We start from the raw sequence: 23,134 nt of genomic DNA on the forward strand, positions 1-23,134 counted from the left end.
ACGTACAATGACGTTAAAATGAGCCCCCCACCCCTTCCCTGGGCGGTGAGGGGGGGCAAGTTTGAAATCTTAAATGGGAACCCCTATTTTTTATTGCATATTCGGAATCTTTGGCTAAAAACACATACAATTTGTCTGAAACATTTTTCTCGATTCATGATAGATGGCGCTGTAATCGACGAAATTCAATTTCTTCGATTTCTCTTACTGAGAACCCATGCTTACGATTCTGCAATAAATTAACAATAAAAATACCACGTTTTCATTGTTAATACTCGAAATTAGTCTTAAAACAAACTTCTCATTATTTTTTATTACTCATTAATTACTTCTCAAGAAACTGCTTTTAGCGTAACCTGCCCTTTAGGCAACTTGAATGGTGCAAAGTACCGAGACATTTTGGACTTTCCATCTGATGGAGTTCCTCTAAGTATCCCTCCAAAATTTTGTCCATTTAGTGCCAAAGTCACAAGTGTTTATGTATTTTTTTAACATTTGTACTCTGATAAAATTCTGGTAAAATGGCAAATTATACGCCTACAGAAGTAGTCGATATTCTTATAACCTTTGGCGAATGTGGTAGAAATTACAGACTTACTGCCCGTACTTATGCGGAGCGATTCCCAAATCGCCGCCATCCTACTGATCAACAAATTATAAACATTGAAAGGAGATCTCGTAATAATCCACTTCATCGCGAAAGGCGAAGGAAAGAAAACTGCTACGTCCACGACGTTGTTCCTGGGTTACGCTAAAAGCAGTTTCTTGAGAAGTAATTAATGAGTAATAAAAAATAATGAGAAGTTTGTTTTAAGACTAATTTCGAGTATTAACAATGAAAACGTGGTATTTTTATTGTTAATTTATTGCAGAATCGTAAGCATGGGTTCTCAGTAAGAGAAATCGAAGAAATTGAATTTCGTCGATTACAGCGCCATCTATCATGAATCGAGAAAAATGTTTCAGACAAATTGTATGTGTTTTTAGCCAAAGATTCCGAATATGCAATAAAAAATAGGGGTTCCCATTTAAGATTTCAAACTTGCCCCCCCTCACCGCCCAGGGGAAGGGGTGGGGGGGCTCATTTTAACGTCATTGTACGTCCCCCTCGAAATGACAAAATTTTGATTCTAAACATTTTTTCGTAGTGTGCTTATTTTTCGAGTTATTTGGCTGCCTAAGTTAAAATGGGTCACCCTGTATATATATAATATAGCTCTTTTTACTAAAATTTATTTCTTCCGCGAACATCAATATGATAAAAATCTATTTGTACAACGTTAATAAAAAATATAATTAAATGTCAATAATACAATTAAATTGAAATCTTTTTGTTTTCATCATTTTTTGTTCTTCGTCTCTTTGGGAAGTATAGGTAGAGAAACGCTGGTACCATTTCAAAAATATTGATTTTACAGGTTTTGATTGCACTTTGCACGGCTTTATGTATATGTAGAATGAACCAATAGCGGAAAGTAAAATACGATTGGTGCCAAATTTAGTCAGAGTAATATTAATTAGGATCGAAACTTTCAAAGCGAAATAATTCGCATTCACGGTACATTCATTAATCCGTCCAAGCACGAGCAATTTTAACATTATGTCCCCTCTGCATGTAACAAATAAAGCTGTGCAATCTCGATACGTCAAACACACAGCGAGAATAAAACACAGGTGGATCGCGCTTGAGATTGCGCCTTTTCTTTATAGAAATTGCCGGGAAAAATGAGATACTTGGGTGAGCGGTGGTGGAAATTTGCGGCGACAACGACGAGGATATCGGTGCGAAAACAATAAACATGGGGAAAATCCGTGAATCGAGTCAGCACAGACGGATCTCCAAGGACCGTGTAATTAAAATGCATCCGTTCAGTCGCGGAATCGTGTCGTCTATCTGTGTCTGCGAAGTGGAAGCGAAGACTCCAGCAATTATCGCGGAATTCAGCCGATCGTTACCCACTTCCCCTCGGAACAACCGCGCCCGATTGTCTGAAGCAGACCGAATGCGGAAAGAACGAAAAAAAAACACGAGAGATGAAGTGAGAGAGGAAGAGAGAAGAAGCTAGAAATTCGACAAAGAAAACGGCGTCGCGCGACGAAGAGAAGAGCAAAAGAAGCGACTCCGACGGTTATCCGCAACGAAGACACCTACAAACCGTCGACGGCAGAGTGGTAAGGGGTAGGTGGACGAGATAGAGTATAACGTAAAAGGAATAAAAGGAAAAGCGAGGACCTGAAGATAAGGATGGCGGGAACGCAGATAAAAAGGCCAGTGTCTTTAGAGCATAAGGTTGTCGTGCGCAATATCTTTCGCCCGAATTACGAGAGAGAAAGAGAAAGAAATAGATACGACTTGTTTTACAAATTTTTATAACAATAAACACTCGAAATATATAGGTTGTAATAATTATTACGCGTAATTGATAAATTAATGAATTAATTAATTAATTATTAATTATTACGATTAACTGGACGAAAATTGACACTTAAGTTCTCCTGATTGAAAAACGAAGAATAAATATATCCTTACGATTAATTATTTTCAGCAATGCTGATAATCATACAAAATGCGATACGATCGTTCGGGACGCAATAGTCGCACGGTCGGTCGATATAACTGTTCCTTTACTATCCAATTATACGATGTAATTGGAAGCTTGACCGGAGGCGATCGCTGCAGCGTTGTTTCCGCGCAAAGTTACATAGTTCATGCAGTTTACTCGCGGAAGCAACGAGCGACGAGTTCCCTTTGTAAGCACTTCCACCTCCATAATTGTACGAAGATCGTATCTCGCTTCTTTTTTTCATCACCATCGAAAGGAGAGGCAGATGTACTAGATATAATTTCGACAATCTTATTTAATCGATATATGCGTACGGCGTACAAGGTATGTGCTATATTACTAAAAGAAATAAGTTCTATCACACGGGACATCCTGTATATGTCTTATTATATCCCGTATTTGCAGAATGTTATCATTTCCAAGTAGCAAGTAATAGATATTTATCCCGCTGTTTTGCATACAAAACACGCGAAATGAAACAAATTGACGGAATATTCATAAGACGATCTCGAGCGATCCTTGCGCTCGTTTTTTTTTTGTTTTTTTTTCCCCCCCGGACTCTGCTCCTTCTGCTCTACCCAATGAAACGTTCCACAAGACACAAGACATCGTCGCAGCAAACTAATTAATCCGGAGTTTTGTTTATTAATATTCGCGAGCCGAGAGATGAGAGGCATCGCATCACATTCTGACGCAACATCCTCGCCGTCAACATTGCCATACCTTCAGGATCCTTCCCCGGCGTTAGAGCTCGTCCTTTGAGAGGGACTGCCGGTACAACTACTACTACTACTGTTGCCCGAAGTCAAACCCACGTCGTGGCAGGAAGACGACGACGCAGTAACCGGCCCTCCCCTTACCAGACTAGGATTTATGACGGCTCTAATAAACGCGGCAAAGCCGTAATCATTTGCATACTATGACCACGCTCCGGCGAATGCATCGGATGGCGAAAAGAGACGAGAACCGGCGAGATATCTCGGCGAACAAAAGGCTTCCGTGCGACTAATTCTGGCTGCGTCAGCTCGCGCATTCGCGAACGTCTCCCGTACATACGTGCTTGTGTTGTTTTGCAACGGGGATGAGATGATGTTTTGTCTAACGTATTAACCCTTATACGTATCGTATGAATTTCGGACGCATTCCGTTTTCTTGCGAAGACTATGTCGATACTCGAGGTAGTTTTGAGATATTTGCGAGATTTGTGTATTAATTTTTAATATGAATTGATGTTTAATTTTGAGATGTCGCCAGTAGATAAATTAAAGGAGTGTTTATATATGTACGACCCAACTGGCAATTTATTGTTCGATTGTTAACACAACGTTTCGATCATATGGTTTTGGTCCTTATCACAAGTGAACTAAAATTACAATAAATAATGATAATCCCGTTACAAAAATGAAATAAACAAATTTGTTTAAGTTGAAAGAGAAAAAAGTCGCTATGTCATAATGACACGCTGTGTCAACCTCTCTATTTAAGATACCGAGAAAGACTAAACGACCTTTATTAATCTATCGTATATGTTATTTAAATTTTCTATGTCCTTTTGAGAGTTAACAGTGTTGTCATATTTTTTAATAAAGAACATTTCAGCTATTTCTTACATGTTTTTCAGTATGCAGGATATCAGGCGTTGACCAATCGAAGTCATGATCAAATTCTAATTTGTGTTTACTAATTACCGAAAGATTACTAGCGTGCATTTTTATGTTATTAAAATGTTCCTTGACGCGGGTAGCTAAATGAACCATATGGTCGAAACGTTGTGTTAACAATCGAACAATAAATTGCCAGTTGGGTCGTACATATATAAACACTCCTTTAATACGAATCATTTTACATGTCTATTATTTAGTAAACGTTTTGACTAATAAAAGGAAAAAAAATTCATTTATTGCGGGAAAAACATATGTACGTATCACATAAGTAAAAAATTAATAATTATTTGAAATATTTTTAAGAAACGTTAATATTAATGTCGCATAGTAATATTCTGTCATGAGTACATTTACATTCGTCGATAAAATTATCTTCGGATCAATTTTATATTATATTAAATTTACGATCTCGAAACTATGTCAAATTAAGTCAATTATTGAGAAGTTTAGTAACGAAACGTGACAAATGTAAGTTTATAAAATATTGAATAGTTTCTTTAATATTTAAATTCATTCATATGTTATATTCGAAAATTCATCTAATCAAGAAGACTTAAAAATTTCTTGATTACAGAAAAAGACATAAAGTAAATCTCTCTCTAATAATTTTATGTCAATTTTGTAATTTTCTTAAATGAACAAACACCATCTTACGTTCTATACCTTATATTTTACACTTTTTTGAAAAGTTGATGAAACATGTTGAGAGAGACTATATCGTTAGTTTTTCAGTGAGGCTTTGATGAGAAGTCGACAAAGAAACTGCCGTGACACGCAAACGGAAAACGTGTGAAAAGAAGTTCGTTGGCCGTTAAAGGTAGACGAACGGTACCGGTTTATCTCGAATAGTGTAGTTGACAGTTGTGTCGACAGTTCTACGATGCAGAATTCCGAGTCCGAAGTCGTTATCATTAAATGGCTATACGAATTATCAGTTCGATTTTACTTCTACAATACTTCGTGTATCCGTAAAGATGCGAAAATAAATGAGCAAGGGCAAAATAATATGTCACGTTTAAATATAATCAGTTTTAAGCGCACGCGCAAGTTTTAATTCCCTTAAAAAGATAATGGTAGAAAAATAATTTCAGAGAAAAAAGGCTAGAGATTTAAATTGATAGAAATAAAATTGTAATTATAATAAAACCATCTCTATGCCCCTATTCAACAAATTTTAAATTTTCATATTAGAACACTCGAAACTTCAACGAGGTCAAAGTCAGACATTATCGGCAACACGGAAACAGTGTAAGCTAAGCTCCTGAGAAAGATATTTGGTCGGTCGGTTCCTCTATATCTTCCCATCGAATGGAAATGAAGCGCGTTCGACGAAATTTAAGTCCGAACCAATCAGCAATATTGCTGCAAGTGCACCCACTGCGCGGATTCTCTCTTGGGTTCTCGGTTTGCGGCTTGCGGTCTGTGACTCACGATATTGAACATTGTGAGCTATGAGACATACCGGCTCGATAATAGAACGATACCTATTTCTCGTACGAAAAAGCCAGACCGATCTATGATCGAACGATTTATAGCTTTCTTACTGCCTTTTCCCAGACTGTCAATTATTTTCTAAAAAAATCGCGAACTACTCTCATGATTCGCCCGCAAAAGATTTGCAAAATTCACAAGAAGGGAAAAGGGAGAGAAAGAGAGAGAGAGAGAGAGAGAGAGAGAAAAAAATTATCTATTAAAATTGCAATATTTTAAATATTTACAGAATTAAATACAAGGCCACTCATATGCGTTTTAAGTGATATTTTAAATTAATCAATGTAAAAATAAATAGGAAAAAAGAGAGAGCTTTCGCGAGTTTATAAAACACAATTGTTATCCTTTTTTAATAGTAAGTATATATAAAACATGCGCGTATACTATATTCACGACAGTTATTATTTCAATCTTATGCGAGTTATAAAAAGCAAAGCATCTCTCTCGTATTTAAAAAGTTTGCACATAACGCTTGAAACAGTAATGTTGTTTTAAAAGATATTTTAGTATTAAACAACCGATATTGTAATAATATTCCTAGCTATTTGCGGCGAAATAATCATATTTGTTGTGTAAATAGTTGCGATTAAATTTCTTAAGAAATAATTTGCATAATTTTATAACTAAAATAATAATTGAAATATATACAGATTACTAAATAGAATTTCGACGATATCGATAATATAAATATCCGCTTTCGTTAAACTACATATTATTACAGTTAGTATACTTAATTACATATATAGTATATTGTAAAATTTATGAAAATTGCAAATTCGAAAATGTTATAAAAGATACTAGATAAATATTTTCTTTTTTAAAATAAAGCAAATATACAAATGTATAATAATAGTTAAAAATTCGAAAAAGATATTCTCAAAGTGTCTTATTCAATTTATAACATACTGTCATTATAATATATAATCTTGCGCAAATGTTAATGTAAAGATTAATTTGATTGATTAGAGAGATTAAAGGACGAGAAAGTTTCGTTTTCCACGAATTATTCGAAGGAAAAGAAGTGTAATGCATTGTCGAAGCAACAAGCCACTTACCGAGAGTAACGGCGACTTTTCTTCCGTCAGCAACTCATCCCGAATCAATTGGCCGATGTCTCGAGAAAAGCGGAATATTGGAAATGGCGGCTGAGCGGAGACGGTACAGTCTGGCTGATTATCCGATTATCCGGTTCTCCGGAACATTTGCAATTTACGTCTCAGAGTCCTACTCTTCTCCCTTCCTCTTTCTCCCATCTCTATCTCGTTCTTCTTCGAAGCGAGCGAGAGAAGGAGGAGTCGCCTTCTTTTCCGGCGACTCTCCTCCACTCTCGTTCTCGTATCGACGAGTCGTGGAAAATTTCGTTTTTCCATCTCGCAAAAGTCGTTTTTCCGCGAGCACACCTTCCTGTCATGCGGATCCTTGATCAACAGTCCTCATGCGGATCACGGTGACTGTCATAGTTGACCTACACGAGCCGGGAGATTAATTCTCGAGCGGAGATTCTCACTCCACGCGCGGCTGCAGGTACAAATCCTATTAACATAATAGGGACGATTTAATTAAGAATCACTCACGCCCAATGTGTCGCACCTCCTTTGAAAGAATATCCTAGAGGGATTTGACGATTGATCTTATCGAACGCGACATTCTCTATTAAAATCTTTCGAATGTAACACACTCTTATAAGCTTATGTGAGCTTTAATATCCGTTTATTGATCGATGTACCATATGTAAATTTATCCAGACCGAAAATATCTACGATGCTAGACGAGAAATTTTTATTGAACCTAACGAATTTCAATCAGAAATTCTTTAGCTATTTTTTTAAAGTAGATGTTCTCTAAAAGTTTTGACATCATCGTTTATTGCAAATTTACAAACAAGTATCTTTCCAAACAGGAAATTAAATTTCTTAGTAAAATAGTAAAGTAATATCCGCTTGAAATAAAGTTAAATATATATTTTCAATGTACAATATATATTTGCATTCTTCATTTTATTCGCGCTATTGAATTTCCATGTCCATAAATTTCTATTAATCAATATTTATATACATACATATATATACGCTATTTCTATTAATTTTTTTTGTAGTTATTTTTTATCAAATATTTATATTAATAAAGAATAACTACGATTTCGTGAAAAAGTTAGGACACGATTGTAAACACTCTTAGAAATAAATCTAAAATATCTGATATCTTGGGTTTAAAAAATTATATTATTCTTATATTATTAATAAATAAAAAATCATCAGTTTGCCTAAAGATAATTAAGAGTTAAAAAATTGTGGGCAAATCGCACGTTAAAGTTTCGATTCTTCTTCTCGCCAACAATGAAATGGCAGTTTAAATTATATCGTAGCCGTTTTCGCTGGTTAACTTTGCGACTTGGAGGATGTAGAGAGAATCGAGTCACTGATTATTCATCACCTCGGTCTCCGCAGATCGAACAAACAGAGAGAGAGAGAGAGAGAGAGAGAGAGAAGGGGGAAGAGAGATAGTTTCCATAGAGGCAACGACAGACACGACGATGCCGTCCTGAGACAGGTCGAATAGCGATGGCGGGGAGAGAAAATGGGGAAGAAGAGGAACGTGAGGGAGGTTGCCGAGCAAACCAGGACAAGGGCGTATTCGCTGTTCCCTCGTGTCACTGATTATTCCATTTACGAGCCATGCCGCATGATTCTGAATAGCGATACACATACCGGGCGCGAATCCACCACTGATGGAGATTCCCTCTGCGTCCATAACCGATACGTTGTCATCGCGCAGCCATACCGCCCTTCGCTCTTCTCTTTCTCTCTTCCTTTCCTTTTACCCTGTCGGCCGCGCGTAGTTCGTCACAGAGAGAGAAAGAGAGAGAGAGATAGAAGCCCCTATCAGATCGGAAATCGATTCAATCTGCGCGAGCCATGTCGAGGATTTTGACTCGCGAACGATATTCCCGAAAAAAATAGCCGGCTGTGCAGCGTCCATTGCAACAAGGAACGCGCCCGTATCGTCATTTAGTACGCTCGACACCGTCGAAGCGGAATGTTTACGCGATGTGAGAGCGTGCCGAGCGGATTTTCCCGATCGTGTGAGCGCGAGACGGGTATTCCGACTTGATGAAACTCAATTCGAATACGCAATAAAAACGTCAGTTCCGCGATATTGCTTCTTATGCGACGAGGAGTGGCAGTATGTTGTTTCGATTCACAATAGGACTGGCGGGGTATTCGACGATCTCGATCTCTATTTTGAGCATACATTATTTATGGCTCACCGTAAATAAATATTCGATCGGTGTATCGGAAACTCGAGAGGGCCGTGATTAAAATCCGTGGCAGCGATACTTATGCTACGAGACCGGACAGATAACGTTGCAGCATCTCCATCGACGAGCGCACATTATACCTATCCACTATCTGGATCCAGCGACGGAAAAATGAGATTTGGCCGGTTAACGCTAATCAATTTTGGCCGCAGCCGAGAAGCTTTAGATACATATCGTGACGAACGTTATGGAGATGTGAGGGCTCGCGCGCGGAAACTGGCAGGCGTCTCCTTTCCTCCCTATTTCCCCCCCCCCTCCCCTCCCCGTATATATATGGAATAAAAAATTTTGCGGGGCCAGCACACTGCCGCTATCGAACACTCTGCACGTTCGCAAACACGAACGTAGATCGTCGTGCTTGCGCATGCAGATTTTCAGGTGCGGAAAGCCGTCTGCGTTGGAGAAGCGCGACGCGTCTACCTGAATTAGTCGATCGAGAGAAGGCACGGAAGAGGGGAACGTCGAAAAAGTGCTTCTGTCCTTATTCATGCATAAAATTCATATTCTTCGAAGAGGTGACAACGTGCCCCATCGCGAGGAAGCGACGATCATCCGAGGCAACTCTTTCTTATTCGCCCTCGTGTCACCACCCCCGGTTACGCGTTTTTTAAGGGATTATTGTCCTAGATACTTTCTCTTTATTTTATTCTTCGCGAAACTCCCTCATGATCATGATCATGATGTTCATGGAGAATTGATGTATTGGGGATTATAAAAGATAGAGATACGAGATATCGAGGAAAGATAGAAATTTTTCTTATCGATTCTGTGTGTGCTCAGAAAAATAGAAAAGTTTCGAATATATTATGGGAGTTCATAAAATCGACTGGCTAAGGTGCAAAAAAAAAAAAAAAAAAAATATTAAGAACAATTAAAAAATTTTTTTTTTCACCGATGTTGCGAAAGTTGGCGAGTTTTTTTTTAATGTGGGGTTTTGCGTTTTACCCGACGAGCGATTAAAATTATCATCGCCTCCAGAGATGAACGGTATGTCTCTATTTTACTCCGGATACTCCGTCTCGTTTCAGCTTAAGTCACGTCGATCGCGAGTGCGCGCTCGTGACGATTACTTGATAATTGGATCAATGATCTGCGCGCTCTTGATCGGCAATAGTATGGCTAATTCAATTTTATCATGCGTTTTGATAGCTTTCCGCGGCTCGTGAACAATGCCCGCGAGCGGTACGAAACATTTCAACTTCGCTGATTACTCGGGGTACACGCTGAAATGAAACATATTTAATTTCGCAAAAATTTAGTCCCATACAATTATTCCACGATATTCCCTCCATTATACAATATTAATTATTGAATCGAGCGAACACGCACATTACACTGTCGCGATTCTGTCGCTGCGCCGGCAAAGGACCAGTTGCACACATTTCATTCTATCGTAATATCGCCAATAATTATCACAATTATCAAACTTCCGCTAATGAAATATACAGAGTGATGTATATCGAATGAAATCTATATAGGTTATTTGGTAGCATAATTCATGCGGATGAACGAAATCTGTTAGTGTCGAATGGACACGTCGTTTCGAATTGGATTAATATCAATCGCCCGTATAACGTTAATAACAAGTGAATTTCTAGGTACGCTTGTTAACATTAGAGAATAAAGTAAAGTTATCCGGGATAAAGATCCTTTGTATTAAAAGAATATTAGATATATCTCAAATCATTCGCATTTATCTTTTATTTGAAGCATTTTTCTTATAATAAAAGAAACTTTATATATGAAAAAATATTGACTCGTTAATTATAGTTTTCGAATTGTTTCTAGATCTATCGAAGAATCCGCGGATGGGCAAGAAGTGAAGGGAAACCGAAATGTAACGAAGGATATTACGAACTTCAAAGTCGAACACGAAAACTAACAAGGGGAAAAAATAAAAAAAAATAAAAAATACAAACGTGGTGCAAAAAGACAGTGATATTGGAACAGATCGAAGAAACTTTGCGACTTTATCAAATCCCCGTCTAATCGTCCGAGTATGAGGGATTTTCCCCGAAGACTTTATTATTAGAGAAGTTCACGGATATGGGGGAAAATAGGAAGATATCCGGCTCGAGTCGCGTCGGATTATCATGGTTATCGACTTCGCGGCTCTGACGATGACGGGGCTTTGATCGAAGAAGGGAGAAGGTCGCTCTGCCCATTACGCCGTTCAAGTAACAAGATATTAAATTTCCGGCGTTGTTGCAAGAGCGTCGAGCTCCTCTCTCTGTCTCTCTCTCTCTTTGGGACCGGAATCCGCGCCCTGCGATATATAATGGAGCGCCTTTACGCGCGTCTCAGGACCAGGGTGTTTCAGGGCACTCGAGGAGGAAGAGAGAGAAGGGACGCGGCGGCGAAAGCTATACACACATACGTATGTACAAGCCTCTCTACAAACGCCCATTTTCAAACAATGAATATTTTAGCGCGTCCATGAAAGCCTACTCGAGCCCGCTTTTTTTTGTGTTCGACCGCTCTCGGCACAAAGGGCGCGTCATCGTCGCGCCCTCGGCGCATATATGCGTATTGTACATAGTTGTATATGCACCTTGACGCTCCTAGCCCCTTGACCATTCAAGGAATATCGCCATAATTGAATCAAGTATAATACTATTCTTCGCGCGAGAGAATATCCTTTGTCTTTATTTTTGAAGAGTTCACTCACCCTCGCGTATTTGTCATTTATTTCGGAGGGGCAAGAAAGATCTTATTGTAAAATGGATCAAAAAAATTTTCTAATAAATTACTCGGAATTGTTTAAAAATTCGAGGTTGCTATTTTATAAACGGAAAGACAGAAAGCTATGTTAGGTGTGTAGAAAATGTTGTGTGTCGAATGCTCCGAAATACGCGTGATATCGATTGATATGAATGAAACTGATAATGCGGATGGCGTTACTAGGAAATTCAGCACGTTTTATCTACAAATGGTACGGATAAAATATTATAAGCCATCTTATCCTATCAACAGAGAGAAGCTATCAACGTATGATAGAAACTATCAGACATTTAAAAATGAGAATATATAACATATATCTAAAGATGGCAATTATAAAAAAGTAAATAAAATAAAAAAAAATTATATAAAAGAATTTTTATAAAATATTCTATATTTTCAATATTTGACCTAACATAATAAGTTGGCTATGTGATATTTAGATCGTAAAAAATCCTTATTCATCTTTTGCAGATAAAGTGCAAAATGAATATCAGCGTGAGATACGAAAAACAATGTTTTGACATTTACGTTATATAATTTTCTTCAGTAACAGTTACATATTATAGAAAGAAATAAAAATTTTTCTTATACAAACAATTTATTCTTTCTACTTTTCTGTCTATATAAATATTTCTTATTTTTAAGAGAAGTGAGAACTTATCTCATGCAAAAAAAAAATAAAAATAAAAATAAAAAAAATAAGTACGAGAAATCACTTGAGATAAATTATTCATATAAATAAATTTATTTCTTAATAAATTTCCTAATAATTTCTATATATTTTTTTCCTGGTATAGTGTTTTGATTCGCGAATTTTGAGACGCTCGATATATTCGATACAGCATACGTTCTTTCTTACGTATATTGTAGAATAAAATTTTTCAATAGTTTGTTATTTCAGCCAAGCATATGTCTTCGTCTCTAAGATGTGACGATAAAAAAAAGAAAAGCTGCGCAATTTCTATCCAAACGGGGGGAAAAAAAAAATTGAAATACCAGTATCGTATCGAATGAATATTGCGGTGACTGCGTTTTCCAAGGAAAAACGAAAGTTCAGAAGCGAGGGATAAAAATCGGCGGCGAAGCGACCATTGTCCAGCTGTCCGGTAATGGACGACCCTCTTTTGGCTCGAGTTAATAATACTGAATTGATCTAGGACATTTTGGCGATTATGTTTCACGGTGCTGCTTTCCGCGCACGCTTGCCTTTTATACAGACAGTCGAAAAACACAACTTTTTACCCAATTTTTTTCTTGATCGACTGCCTCCAGCATCTGCCTCCCGATATGCATCGGTCATCGGACGCGTGTGGCGATCGTTCGATAAAATGCAAAATAATCCTAAAAAATGTCATTGAATCCTGACGACAAAATGAAACTCAATTCGGCATCAAAGCGAATCGTACGATTTCGGGACTAAAGAAAGTAGCTAGATAAAAATAGTTCCTAAACGTACACATGAGCATATTCTCCTAAACAACTTTAGTCATCAATTTTATTTATTTTTTATTTGTACAAATTGTTCAATAAAATGCATGCGATTTGTATATTTAAGATTAAATTTATAAATTTCAAACTCTCGTTTGAAACATTAAAAGATTAAACTTATTTAATACAATATGTGTCATATATATACAATATTTATTTTTCGATAATATTTTTTCGAAAATTTAATAATAGTCATTTAGTATACATTAAAATAAGGAGATGTGTCCTCCAAAAACAATATAATTTATAAATGGAAAATGTGATTTTAATAAATAAAATTTTGTTTAGCGTGACGATAAGAATGATAAATATTTATGATGCGCAGATGTCAATTTCATCGAAATTATGGAATTTTATGAATATACAGATTTTGATGTAAAACTGTTACTATATGAAACTTGTGCGCGTTATCATATGTTTAAAATGTCTTATTTACTGATTTCCGTTATCACTACCAAGTCATAATCATACTTTGATCACTTTTTTGGAGATTGCGATTATAATTACGTGCTTGTACATCACAATCTGGATTAAATTTAATCGCGAGTAAAAAAAAAAAAGTCAAGATATGAATGATAAAGATTATATTCGATTAGAAATACCCAAAATTTTGCCGGCTGTGTTAATATTATGTCAAGATCAAATATAAATTACCATTTAAAAATAATATAATTTCTCAATTTAATATAATAAGCATTAAGAGAGAGAAAAAGAGAGAAACATATATTCAAATTTAATTTATATTATACAGTATTTCAAAAAATGCAAAATATATATATATGATTTAAAAATAATATTCTCGATTTAAATAATACTCAATTATTCAATTTTAAAATAATAATTTAAATGATTAATTTAAAAATTTAATTTTATACTTCTTCTTTTTGTATTAATGCAAAATACTTCTAACAATTTTGTATACGAAACTTGTATATTTGCATTCTCGCCATATTACATTTCGAAGCAAGAGGGAGCCGTTATTAGCTGAACAACAGCTTATTTCGCAATCATTCGTACGACGTGCGGTCATGCGACACGATTACTCGTCCGTTTTTTTTTGTTTTTTTTTTTTAACCGTTCGATTCATCCGAAGGGCAGGAAGCGAAAACCGTAGAAGGGAAGTTTAGTGCGCGTGTGAGATGATGCCAGAAAGGTATTTTCGCTTGTATGCTTCGGACAAACTTTATATAAGGGAGTTTTTTGCATTGTTACTACGATATGATATATCATTTATCTGGGTACAAAATTAGTTCCTCTTAAATATCTAATCGCAATAAAAAATGCATATAAAAATATTATATATCATATATATAAAATAATTTATTATAAATTAAAGGATTATAAATTAAAGATTATAATAAATGTCTGCGTACATTCAATGAAACCAATGATCAAATTAAAAACTTAATTGAAGGTTTTTGATATTTGATACTTATATACTTGATAAACTACTTTCTGTCTGTGATAAATTATAATTAATTAATACAATATAAAAATGAGCAATATTTTCATACATTTAATTACATATAGCGACAATAATAAGATGCTTTCATTCTCAAGTATAAAGATATTTTTTCCATTTTTCGTTCCGTTGCACTTTATAAGAAGGAACGATGCTTGATGGGAATTCATGCACCGGTATAGGTTCTCACGGATTATCGACTCGAATACCTCATGAAAATTATCAAGCTAGGGCTCACTAGCGGTTGTCGCGTAATGCTATTAATTTGCAGGAACCGATGCAGACCACCGGCTTCATTATCGTTATCAATACTGTATAGAATCGCGTGACAAGTGCGTGACCGCAGATGCGGAACGCCCCCGGTACCTATAGACGTTTGCGTCCAACCGCCTCAATTTATCCTTTAAATTATGCACGATTTCGCTGAGCACAGCGGTTTTTGATCCACATCGAATAAAGGAATCAGTTCTATATTATATTTTATATTGTCTTCATTCTAATCTCCATTTTTTATCTATATTTTGTTTAACATTATTATTACACATGGTTAATTGCTATATTTTTTCCAAATAAAATATCTCTAATTAAAAAAAATCCAATTACGTTGAAATTTTTTTCTTTCTCCATCACAATTAAATTCTTGCATACATCCTATAACATATATACATTCTTGTTTTTTTCTTATTATTATTTTTATATGCGAGTAATTTTATTTTCTACAGAAAAATATAATTCATCGTAATAAATGATGTATAATTATTTAGGACACAAAAATATAAATATAAATAAAATAAAAAATATGGAATTTAAATAAAAACAATAATTGATATAAAAGCGGCTCGTCGCGGAAAAAAACAACTCCTCCATAAATTCAAGCGTTTTAAGGGAAGAACCAACGTGTCATTTTCTTCGTGAAATAGCGGAGAGAGGTCCTGAGAAGAGGCTCGAGCTGGCTCGAACTTGTCCGTAAGGCTAAACTAATTTGCTGCGTGAGGGTGGACGGTTGGAACCTCTAGGTGGGGTGACACAGGACCAGAACTATGGTCGAACGTGAAACGGGGGAAGAAATCGGGAGAGGGAAGGGGCAGGAAGGGTGCTCTAATATCACAGTGGTGGGGTACCGAATTCCAAGTGACCAGTAAAAGTGCCACCCCACGCGGACTTCGCTTCTCTCTTCCCTTTCATCCCCCTTTTCTGCCTTTCTCTCCTCTTCGTCGTCGCTTCTCTCCCTTTTCCCCGATGAATCCCCCCTTTCCCTTTCGCTTCGACACCCCCGCCCTTCCAGCCCCTCAAAAGACCTCAGCGTTATCCGAGGGGAACTGTGAACTGGGGTAAAAGACTGCTCGTGCTGGGTCGCGAAGAGGACGTTCGTATTTTACGAACATATATATATGTGTGTGTGTGTGTGTGTGTGTGTATAAGTCGGGTGTTTTTTTCAACGCACGTGTGTGCAGGTGCGTAACTTCGGAAGAGAAGGAAGTACCTTGACGAGAAGGAGCTCCGACAGTAATGGCTAAACTTCATTCAGATCCCCGAGCTCTCAAAGAAAACATTTCTTTAAAATACTTAATGAATTTTGTCATTTTTCTACGTACAAAATGTATGATATAACTTGTAATGAAATAAAGCGTATTTTATCCTTAATGCAGCTGTATTATTCTTTTGTATATCCGCTTCTATATATAAAATATCTCATGTATATCATATAAAACTATTTTTTGACAAATTTTAATAAAATTTTATCATGATCATTTACAAAAAAATCTAAAATTTTTACAAATGCAATAAAAAAAATTTTCATCTATTCGTTCAGAAGTATAATACATTTTTCCTTTTTCTTTCTCTCACAATTGTTTAAAAAAAATTAATTTTTAATGTTACCTTAATTTTGTTTCTCTTTCAACTTTTCATTACAAATATTTTTTACTATAGAAAATAATTGTTCTGTTCAACACACACACACACACACACACACACACACACACATGCAGTTAATACATGTTCAAAATTTAAAAAAGATTTTGAGAGACAAAAAGATAAGAAAGAAAGGTCATTTCTCTCCTTTGTTCGCAGAAAGGCGTCGGCCCTGACTTTGAAAGAACGTGGGGGTGGCAGGCAGGCAGGCAGGCAGGGGGTTAACTCCGTGAGGGAGGGACGTTGAATCGTGGAACACGGGGACGGGGGTGCGGCGCGGCTGGCCGCGGCGGGCCGGAGGGTTGAATCAGCGCGGGGGTGTATGGGGGAATTAGTGGATGGTCGCGGACAATGTGGGGGATACTTTCTCATATCAAGTATGGCCGCCATCGTGGCACGATGGTCAAAACAATAGTAAGTAGCCGAGGCCGCGGGCGATCCTTCTTCTACCCTGTATCGTCGCGCGCCGCCATGATATATACTTTTCTTTTTCTCTTTTCCATTTTCTTTTTTCCACCTTAATTATCGCCACCTCGCCATCAATAGCGAGCGATCTGCCATTATTCCACCCTCCTCCTCTCGGCTTTCCAGTGCGCAGTGAACAAAGTGTTGTTATCGTCGCGTTATCGCCGGTACGCACGTCCAGGCACTCCTCAACGGTATTTAACAAATGGATAATAATAAAGGATCATCGACGAGTCGTGATTTTCCGGAGTGGTTTCGCATCCGCACTGCATTACGCTGCTGATCGCGGTGAGTACGATCTTTCGTCCCGGTGATCGAGATTATCTGCAATTACGTTAGAATACGTACTGCGCGATGCTACATATGGATTTAAATTAGTATAATTTTCCGCACGTAATATTTTTCAATGCTCCATATATACGGCAGAATAATTGTCACGATAATTGGCACGAATTAATTACAATTCTTTGTAGCATAGAAATTTTTAAACTCATTACTAGGTTCGAGCTTTGTCTCCAGATCCTTATAGTTCGCAGCGATAAGTTGAAAAGCAAAGTATTTATCAATCAATGAAATTCAAATCTCATTCGCAATTGTGGAAACATTATGGATATTAAAGATTTTTTCATCACCTACAATTGTTACAATCGAGAATCGAGAAAGATGACACGATGAGCCAGAGTGACAGGATAAAACGCGACTATTGAAACAATAGTTCTGCCTTCGAGTCAATCGGTGTTCGTTACTGATGGATTACGGAATCCAAACTTCGCGTGCCTCCAAATTCCGGATCTTTTCGCCAGAATAAGCACGATCTGCCGAATGCGCGAAACCACACTGAACCGCTCCCTCTTTCAGGGTTGACTAAGAGTACCGACCGGTTGGTTACTCTCGCGACGTCTTTTGCATGCGAATACTCCACGTGGTTCATCCGGCGACACGCATTGCGCAGATCCGACCTTTCGTGATCCCCACCTCTGTATGAGAATCGCACCTTTTACCATACCGTTACAGATTCATGTGTAAGCCATCGAGCGAATAGACTGTGTCGATTCATCCTTTACGATACAATTTATGATTTAAAACAATCTGATTCTGTATGATTTTCTTACCGCAGGCGCATGCATGCGCACTTAGAAATATTGATTGATAAGAAACTGATCACTCTCAGAAAGGATTTCTGATAACGTGAAAAAATATTCTTGACATATTTAATCGTATCACAACCTTATGCGGTATAAAAATAAAACAATTTCAAAATTAAATCATTAATTCCTTTTCTTCTCTCTCGAATTAAATAAGATTGTCTTACTATCTTGAGACAAGAGTAGCATATACAAATCTAAGCTTATATATTCTTGCATTTAGAATAACTCGATGTTAGATTGCTACAAATTTCCATCTTCATCTTTGTAAGAAAATTAACGGGATAGCACCAAGAGCATTTTATTCTAGATTTAAGAATTTTCCATTTAAGATTAAAATATTCCTTTTTCAATAATAAATATGATTGTCGCGATATATCGATCCTATTTTATGATAGATTGAAGAGTAATAGCATTAGATCCGGAAATCTTTTCTGTGGGTGTTATATTCAAAGAATCGCAAATTTAATTTATATTTACGTTTTAGATGTATATTAAAGATCCTGCATTCTTAAGAGAAAGAAAGAAAGAGGGAGATTCAGATTTTATCATATATTTTTAAATGATTAAAAAGTAAAGAAAGAATAATTTAAAAATTAATAGGGAAAAACATCAAGTACGATGCAAAGAATTAAATTAAAAGTTAAAAGAATACTTTTAATAATGTCTTTTCTATTTTTCAATGATACTCTGTGTGTGTGTGTGTGTGTGTGTGTGTGTGTGTGTGTGTGTGTGTGTGTGTGTGTGGTGTGTACTCTATATGTCAAATATAAATTATATTTATGCATTTCTCACACAAACAAGAAATATTAGAAATTAAATTTTAAAAATATTTTAAACGTTAAATTTCTTTAAGTATAATGATAAAAGTTTTATGAAAAATAATTTTATCAAAATTATTAGATTAAATTAGATTAATTATTTTTTCTAAATTGATCACTTTTTTTAGGAAGCATTTAACTGAAAAAAGAAAATAACTTTAATATATTTACGATCTCATACTCTGAAGAATATAATGTATATTTAAGCAAAATTCATAAACTTCCGAAATATGTATCTGTTTTGTTACAAAATACTCAAATAAGTAAAAAAAAAAAAAATGTTTTTCCTGAAAAATAAACTTTCTCTAATTCGTGTACTTTTTACTGGCTTGCAGAGGATTATTGGTTATTCATTCATGAATTGTTGAAGTATATTTATTTCATTGAAACGCGTCATGCGTGTTATAACATCAAATATTTTGTTTCATCGTAATTAAAGCGATACTTTAACGAATGCGACGACGAAGTCGATTTGCCGCTTGGAGACGAATCGCTTCGGATGGACATTTCAGGACATTTGAAGAGAGAGGATGGATGGAATGGATTTTCAGGACTGGCGCGATGATATTTGTCTTGTTTACGGGAAGACTTATGCGCGTGTGCGAACCGCCGAAGTTCGCTGCTCGATCAATAGGCCTCTTCTGGAATCGCACGTAAACGGGACCCGTGTGTATCCGCACACGCCCACGCGGCAAGCGCGCGCGAGCGTGTACGCACACGCGTACGTGCGCGTAGGCGTATACGCGTGTCGTTCACTCGGCCACGCGCGCGCGCGCATCGAACCAATCCACGCGAAAAGTTCGCGCGAGTTTCTCTTTCGACTTTTTGCAAAGGAGAGTTACAAAGCTTTCATAATTCACTGTCCATATCCGCTATCGATCTCCTTCTCTCTTTCTCTCTCTCTCTCTCTCTCTCTAAACTCGTGTTGATGTCTCCGCTTTTATTGCTTCGCCTTACGTTCGATTGATTTTGCTTGCTTTTGTCGAGCGGCTTTCCTTGTTTCTTTTAATTAGGTTTCATACTAGTTTTATCGAAGAAAAAAATATCGAAAAGATATAAAATTTAATTCAAGTATATAATACAAATTATTAAATTATATCTATCTATAAATACGCGTTAATAGAAAATAATTAACACTTAAAACCAGCGCTTTAAATATCTTTCTACTGCTCGTGTATAATATAATTCAATTTCCAGCAAAGCGCAATTAAATTAATAGCGCGTACTATTATAAAACAATTATGATTATGTAGTCTGTCGTTCGTTATTCGAAGATCATATTTTTATATTTGTTAAAATTATCAAATTGTTATTACTATCGCTGTGTTGCAACGGGAGCAGCTGCGAAAATACGTTCGATATACGCTCATCCATTATTTCCAGTGAGAGTGCAACGTTGTTTGTCATTCAACATCCCACACACGTCGGCGCATTATCCGTACAAATGAAAAGAAATCTAGCGAATGCGGTACGCGCGTATATTAATATTACAATGCTCTAGGCATCTTTCACGCGTCGTTGTGTTCCTGCATCTCTAACATAACGTGTTTTCCCGATACCCTTTCGCGAACGGTGAACCGATCCCTCCCGCGGATCGGATCACCACATCCCTCTCTCTATCATTCATCCAATTTCGACGGTGAATTTCCACAATGTCCCCGCGCGAACATACGGGCCTATTTACACGTATTTTTGGAAAATCTGTCAAACGTTGCGTTGTAGAAATATACGGGTGCCGCAGAAATCCCCGTCCTCGCTCGGTTGCTTTTACAACCCTCGCGTAATCCATTTTCCATCCCGTTGACATACGTACATGCATCAACTGCGTTGTTGTAATACCCGTTATGTAATGTAACGACCGTTGTTCTTCTCTAAACTAGAAATTAAAAACGAATTCGCGGGATAATTATTGCATAGATTTAATGTCGTATGTTTGATTCAAATAATCGAGGCGGATATCCTCTGAAATAACGCGTTTTATTCAATTTGATAAAATTGAAAACTATCCAGCTTCAGTAATTGTGTGCATTTAAATAGAATAAAAGTAAGAATACAGAATACACACATACATAATTTTCTAAAATATAGTAAATTAGAAGATTCATGTGTGCGAATATGATTTATATAGCTCTCTGATAAAAAATAAAGAATAGAGATTTTAACTTATTATATATAAAAAAGTTGCGGACTTAAAACAACGAATAATTTAATTACTAAATCTAGAGTTCATTACTAAATTCAATAATTAATATATCCAGGCGCTCAGATAATTCCGAAAATCATCTACCATAGAAAATGCAGTAAAACGCAGTCCTAGGAGGTAGGGTGGGGAGATTTGTATCGGTCTCCAAAGGTGGTAGGGACGTAAAAACGGCATGACAGGCCCTTCATAGGGCATCGTGCCTATATTTAACAGTAACCTGGCAGAATTCGAAGGGGCGTATACTGCCGAGTGTCGCGGATCAGACACGCGAATACCTACCTGATTTCTCGATTAAATCACGTCTTATACATCGTTTAATTTTAATTTTACACTTTTGTGGATTTCATCGATTTAATGTAAATCGACATCGAATATAAAATTCTCAAGTGACGCGATAACATTTCGATGACCTTGATTTCCTTGTTTTCGCGAAAAGAAGAGACCAACAACGACACGAAAATGGAAATATCTTCGCGCTTGACCAACGACAGCTGAGATCCACGTGGTTTATTTATTCGCGACGTATAACGACGCTCTTGACAAGAAGGCGAGGCAATTATTCTGTCGCAAAATGCGTGCTGTTTCGAGTTTGCAGTACAGGCAAAATTTTTACAACCGAGATATGCGACGAAGCTATGCTCGCGATTTACCACAATGATGTATAGTTTTCGAGATATCTTGTTTGATACCGGAGTAATTTTCATAATTCATCATGAAACGAAAAACGATTTGAAGCACGAGTGTCTCGCGGGTGAGAATTTAGATATAAGTTGCAGTTAAGTTGTCATAATTTTGAAATAATATGTGCGTGAATAATATTTCTGTGAATATTGCAAATATTTAACAGAGATATTTTGTTAACATGGACATGAATTATAATATAATTTATAATAAAACTGATACTACACACGCAAACAATATATATTAAAACGATATATATAAAAACTAAATATATAGAAATTAATAAAACTAGTAATTAATTTTTTTACATCTAATAAAGACAACAAAGTGTAAAATCGCAGAAGAAAATTAATAAACTTCTGCATTGATAATTTTTTTTTTCCCCCTTTGCTACATTGGCGATAAAATAGGAATTCTACCTATGAGAATCATTAAAATGTTCCCGAGCTGTGCACGCACGGCTCACGCGATCTTTTCTCACGTGTGTATCACGCACGACTGGACATAATGGTTAGATATCGTTGAGAGTTCACTAACCGCGTATCGTTCACTTGCATTCGCGATACGAAGCTGTCATCTTGAATTAGTAACTATGTCGCGCTTCTGAAATGCATATTCGTACTATCCTCCGAATTCCCTGAATGCGTGGGGTGGATGTATAATATGAGTCATGTGGGGGTGCTCGCCCCCTTCCCCCTTCACTCTCTTTCTTCGAGACCGCATGTCCATCGCGCGCGAGCGAGGGTGTCCCGTTCGCCGTATCTCGTTCGTCAAGTTTCGCATGTGTCTTTCAGCAGAGCACGAAGTGCTCGTTAGCCGACCCCAACCTTCCATCCCCTCAAACCCCGTCGAGTGAAATTATTATCATCTTTCTACCGAATTAATATCGCCTCCTACAAGCATTCGCGATCTTCTATGCCAGTGAGACGACGTGTATTCGAACTGTATATTAAAAATATTTTCGAATTAAATATCGAATATACTAATATGATAAATTATACAATCCAGCAAAAAAGTAATATATATATATATATATTATATATATAATATTAGAGTATATAATTATTATAGATACAATATAGATGTGAATAATTGCATAAAATATCATTTTTTTTAAAGTAAGAAAAAAATCTGCTCGATGGATTTTCTGTTTTCGCGAAATTTTTATTAAATGCCAGATTTACTTTCCGCAACTT

The 23,134-nt window shown here is 36.5% G+C and overlaps 1 protein-coding gene across 1 annotated transcript in view; it reads right to left on the minus strand.

The window, feature by feature from the left end:
• Window positions 1-23,134, minus strand: part of LOC138932617 (cell adhesion molecule Dscam2) — a 194,085-nt gene that overhangs the window by 145,826 nt on the left and 25,125 nt on the right. Inside the window, exon 2 of the mRNA XM_070294630.1 lies at window positions 6,775-7,252. The gene's annotated coding sequence lies outside the window, so the exon portion shown is untranslated. The remainder of the gene's footprint in view (window positions 1-6,774; window positions 7,253-23,134) is intronic.

Source organism: Polyergus mexicanus, unplaced genomic scaffold, assembly GCF_030449975.1.
Source record: "Polyergus mexicanus isolate NDT 795.1 unplaced genomic scaffold, iyPolMexi1.0 SCAF_4, whole genome shotgun sequence".
Lineage (NCBI taxonomy): Eukaryota > Metazoa > Arthropoda > Insecta > Hymenoptera > Formicidae > Polyergus > Polyergus mexicanus.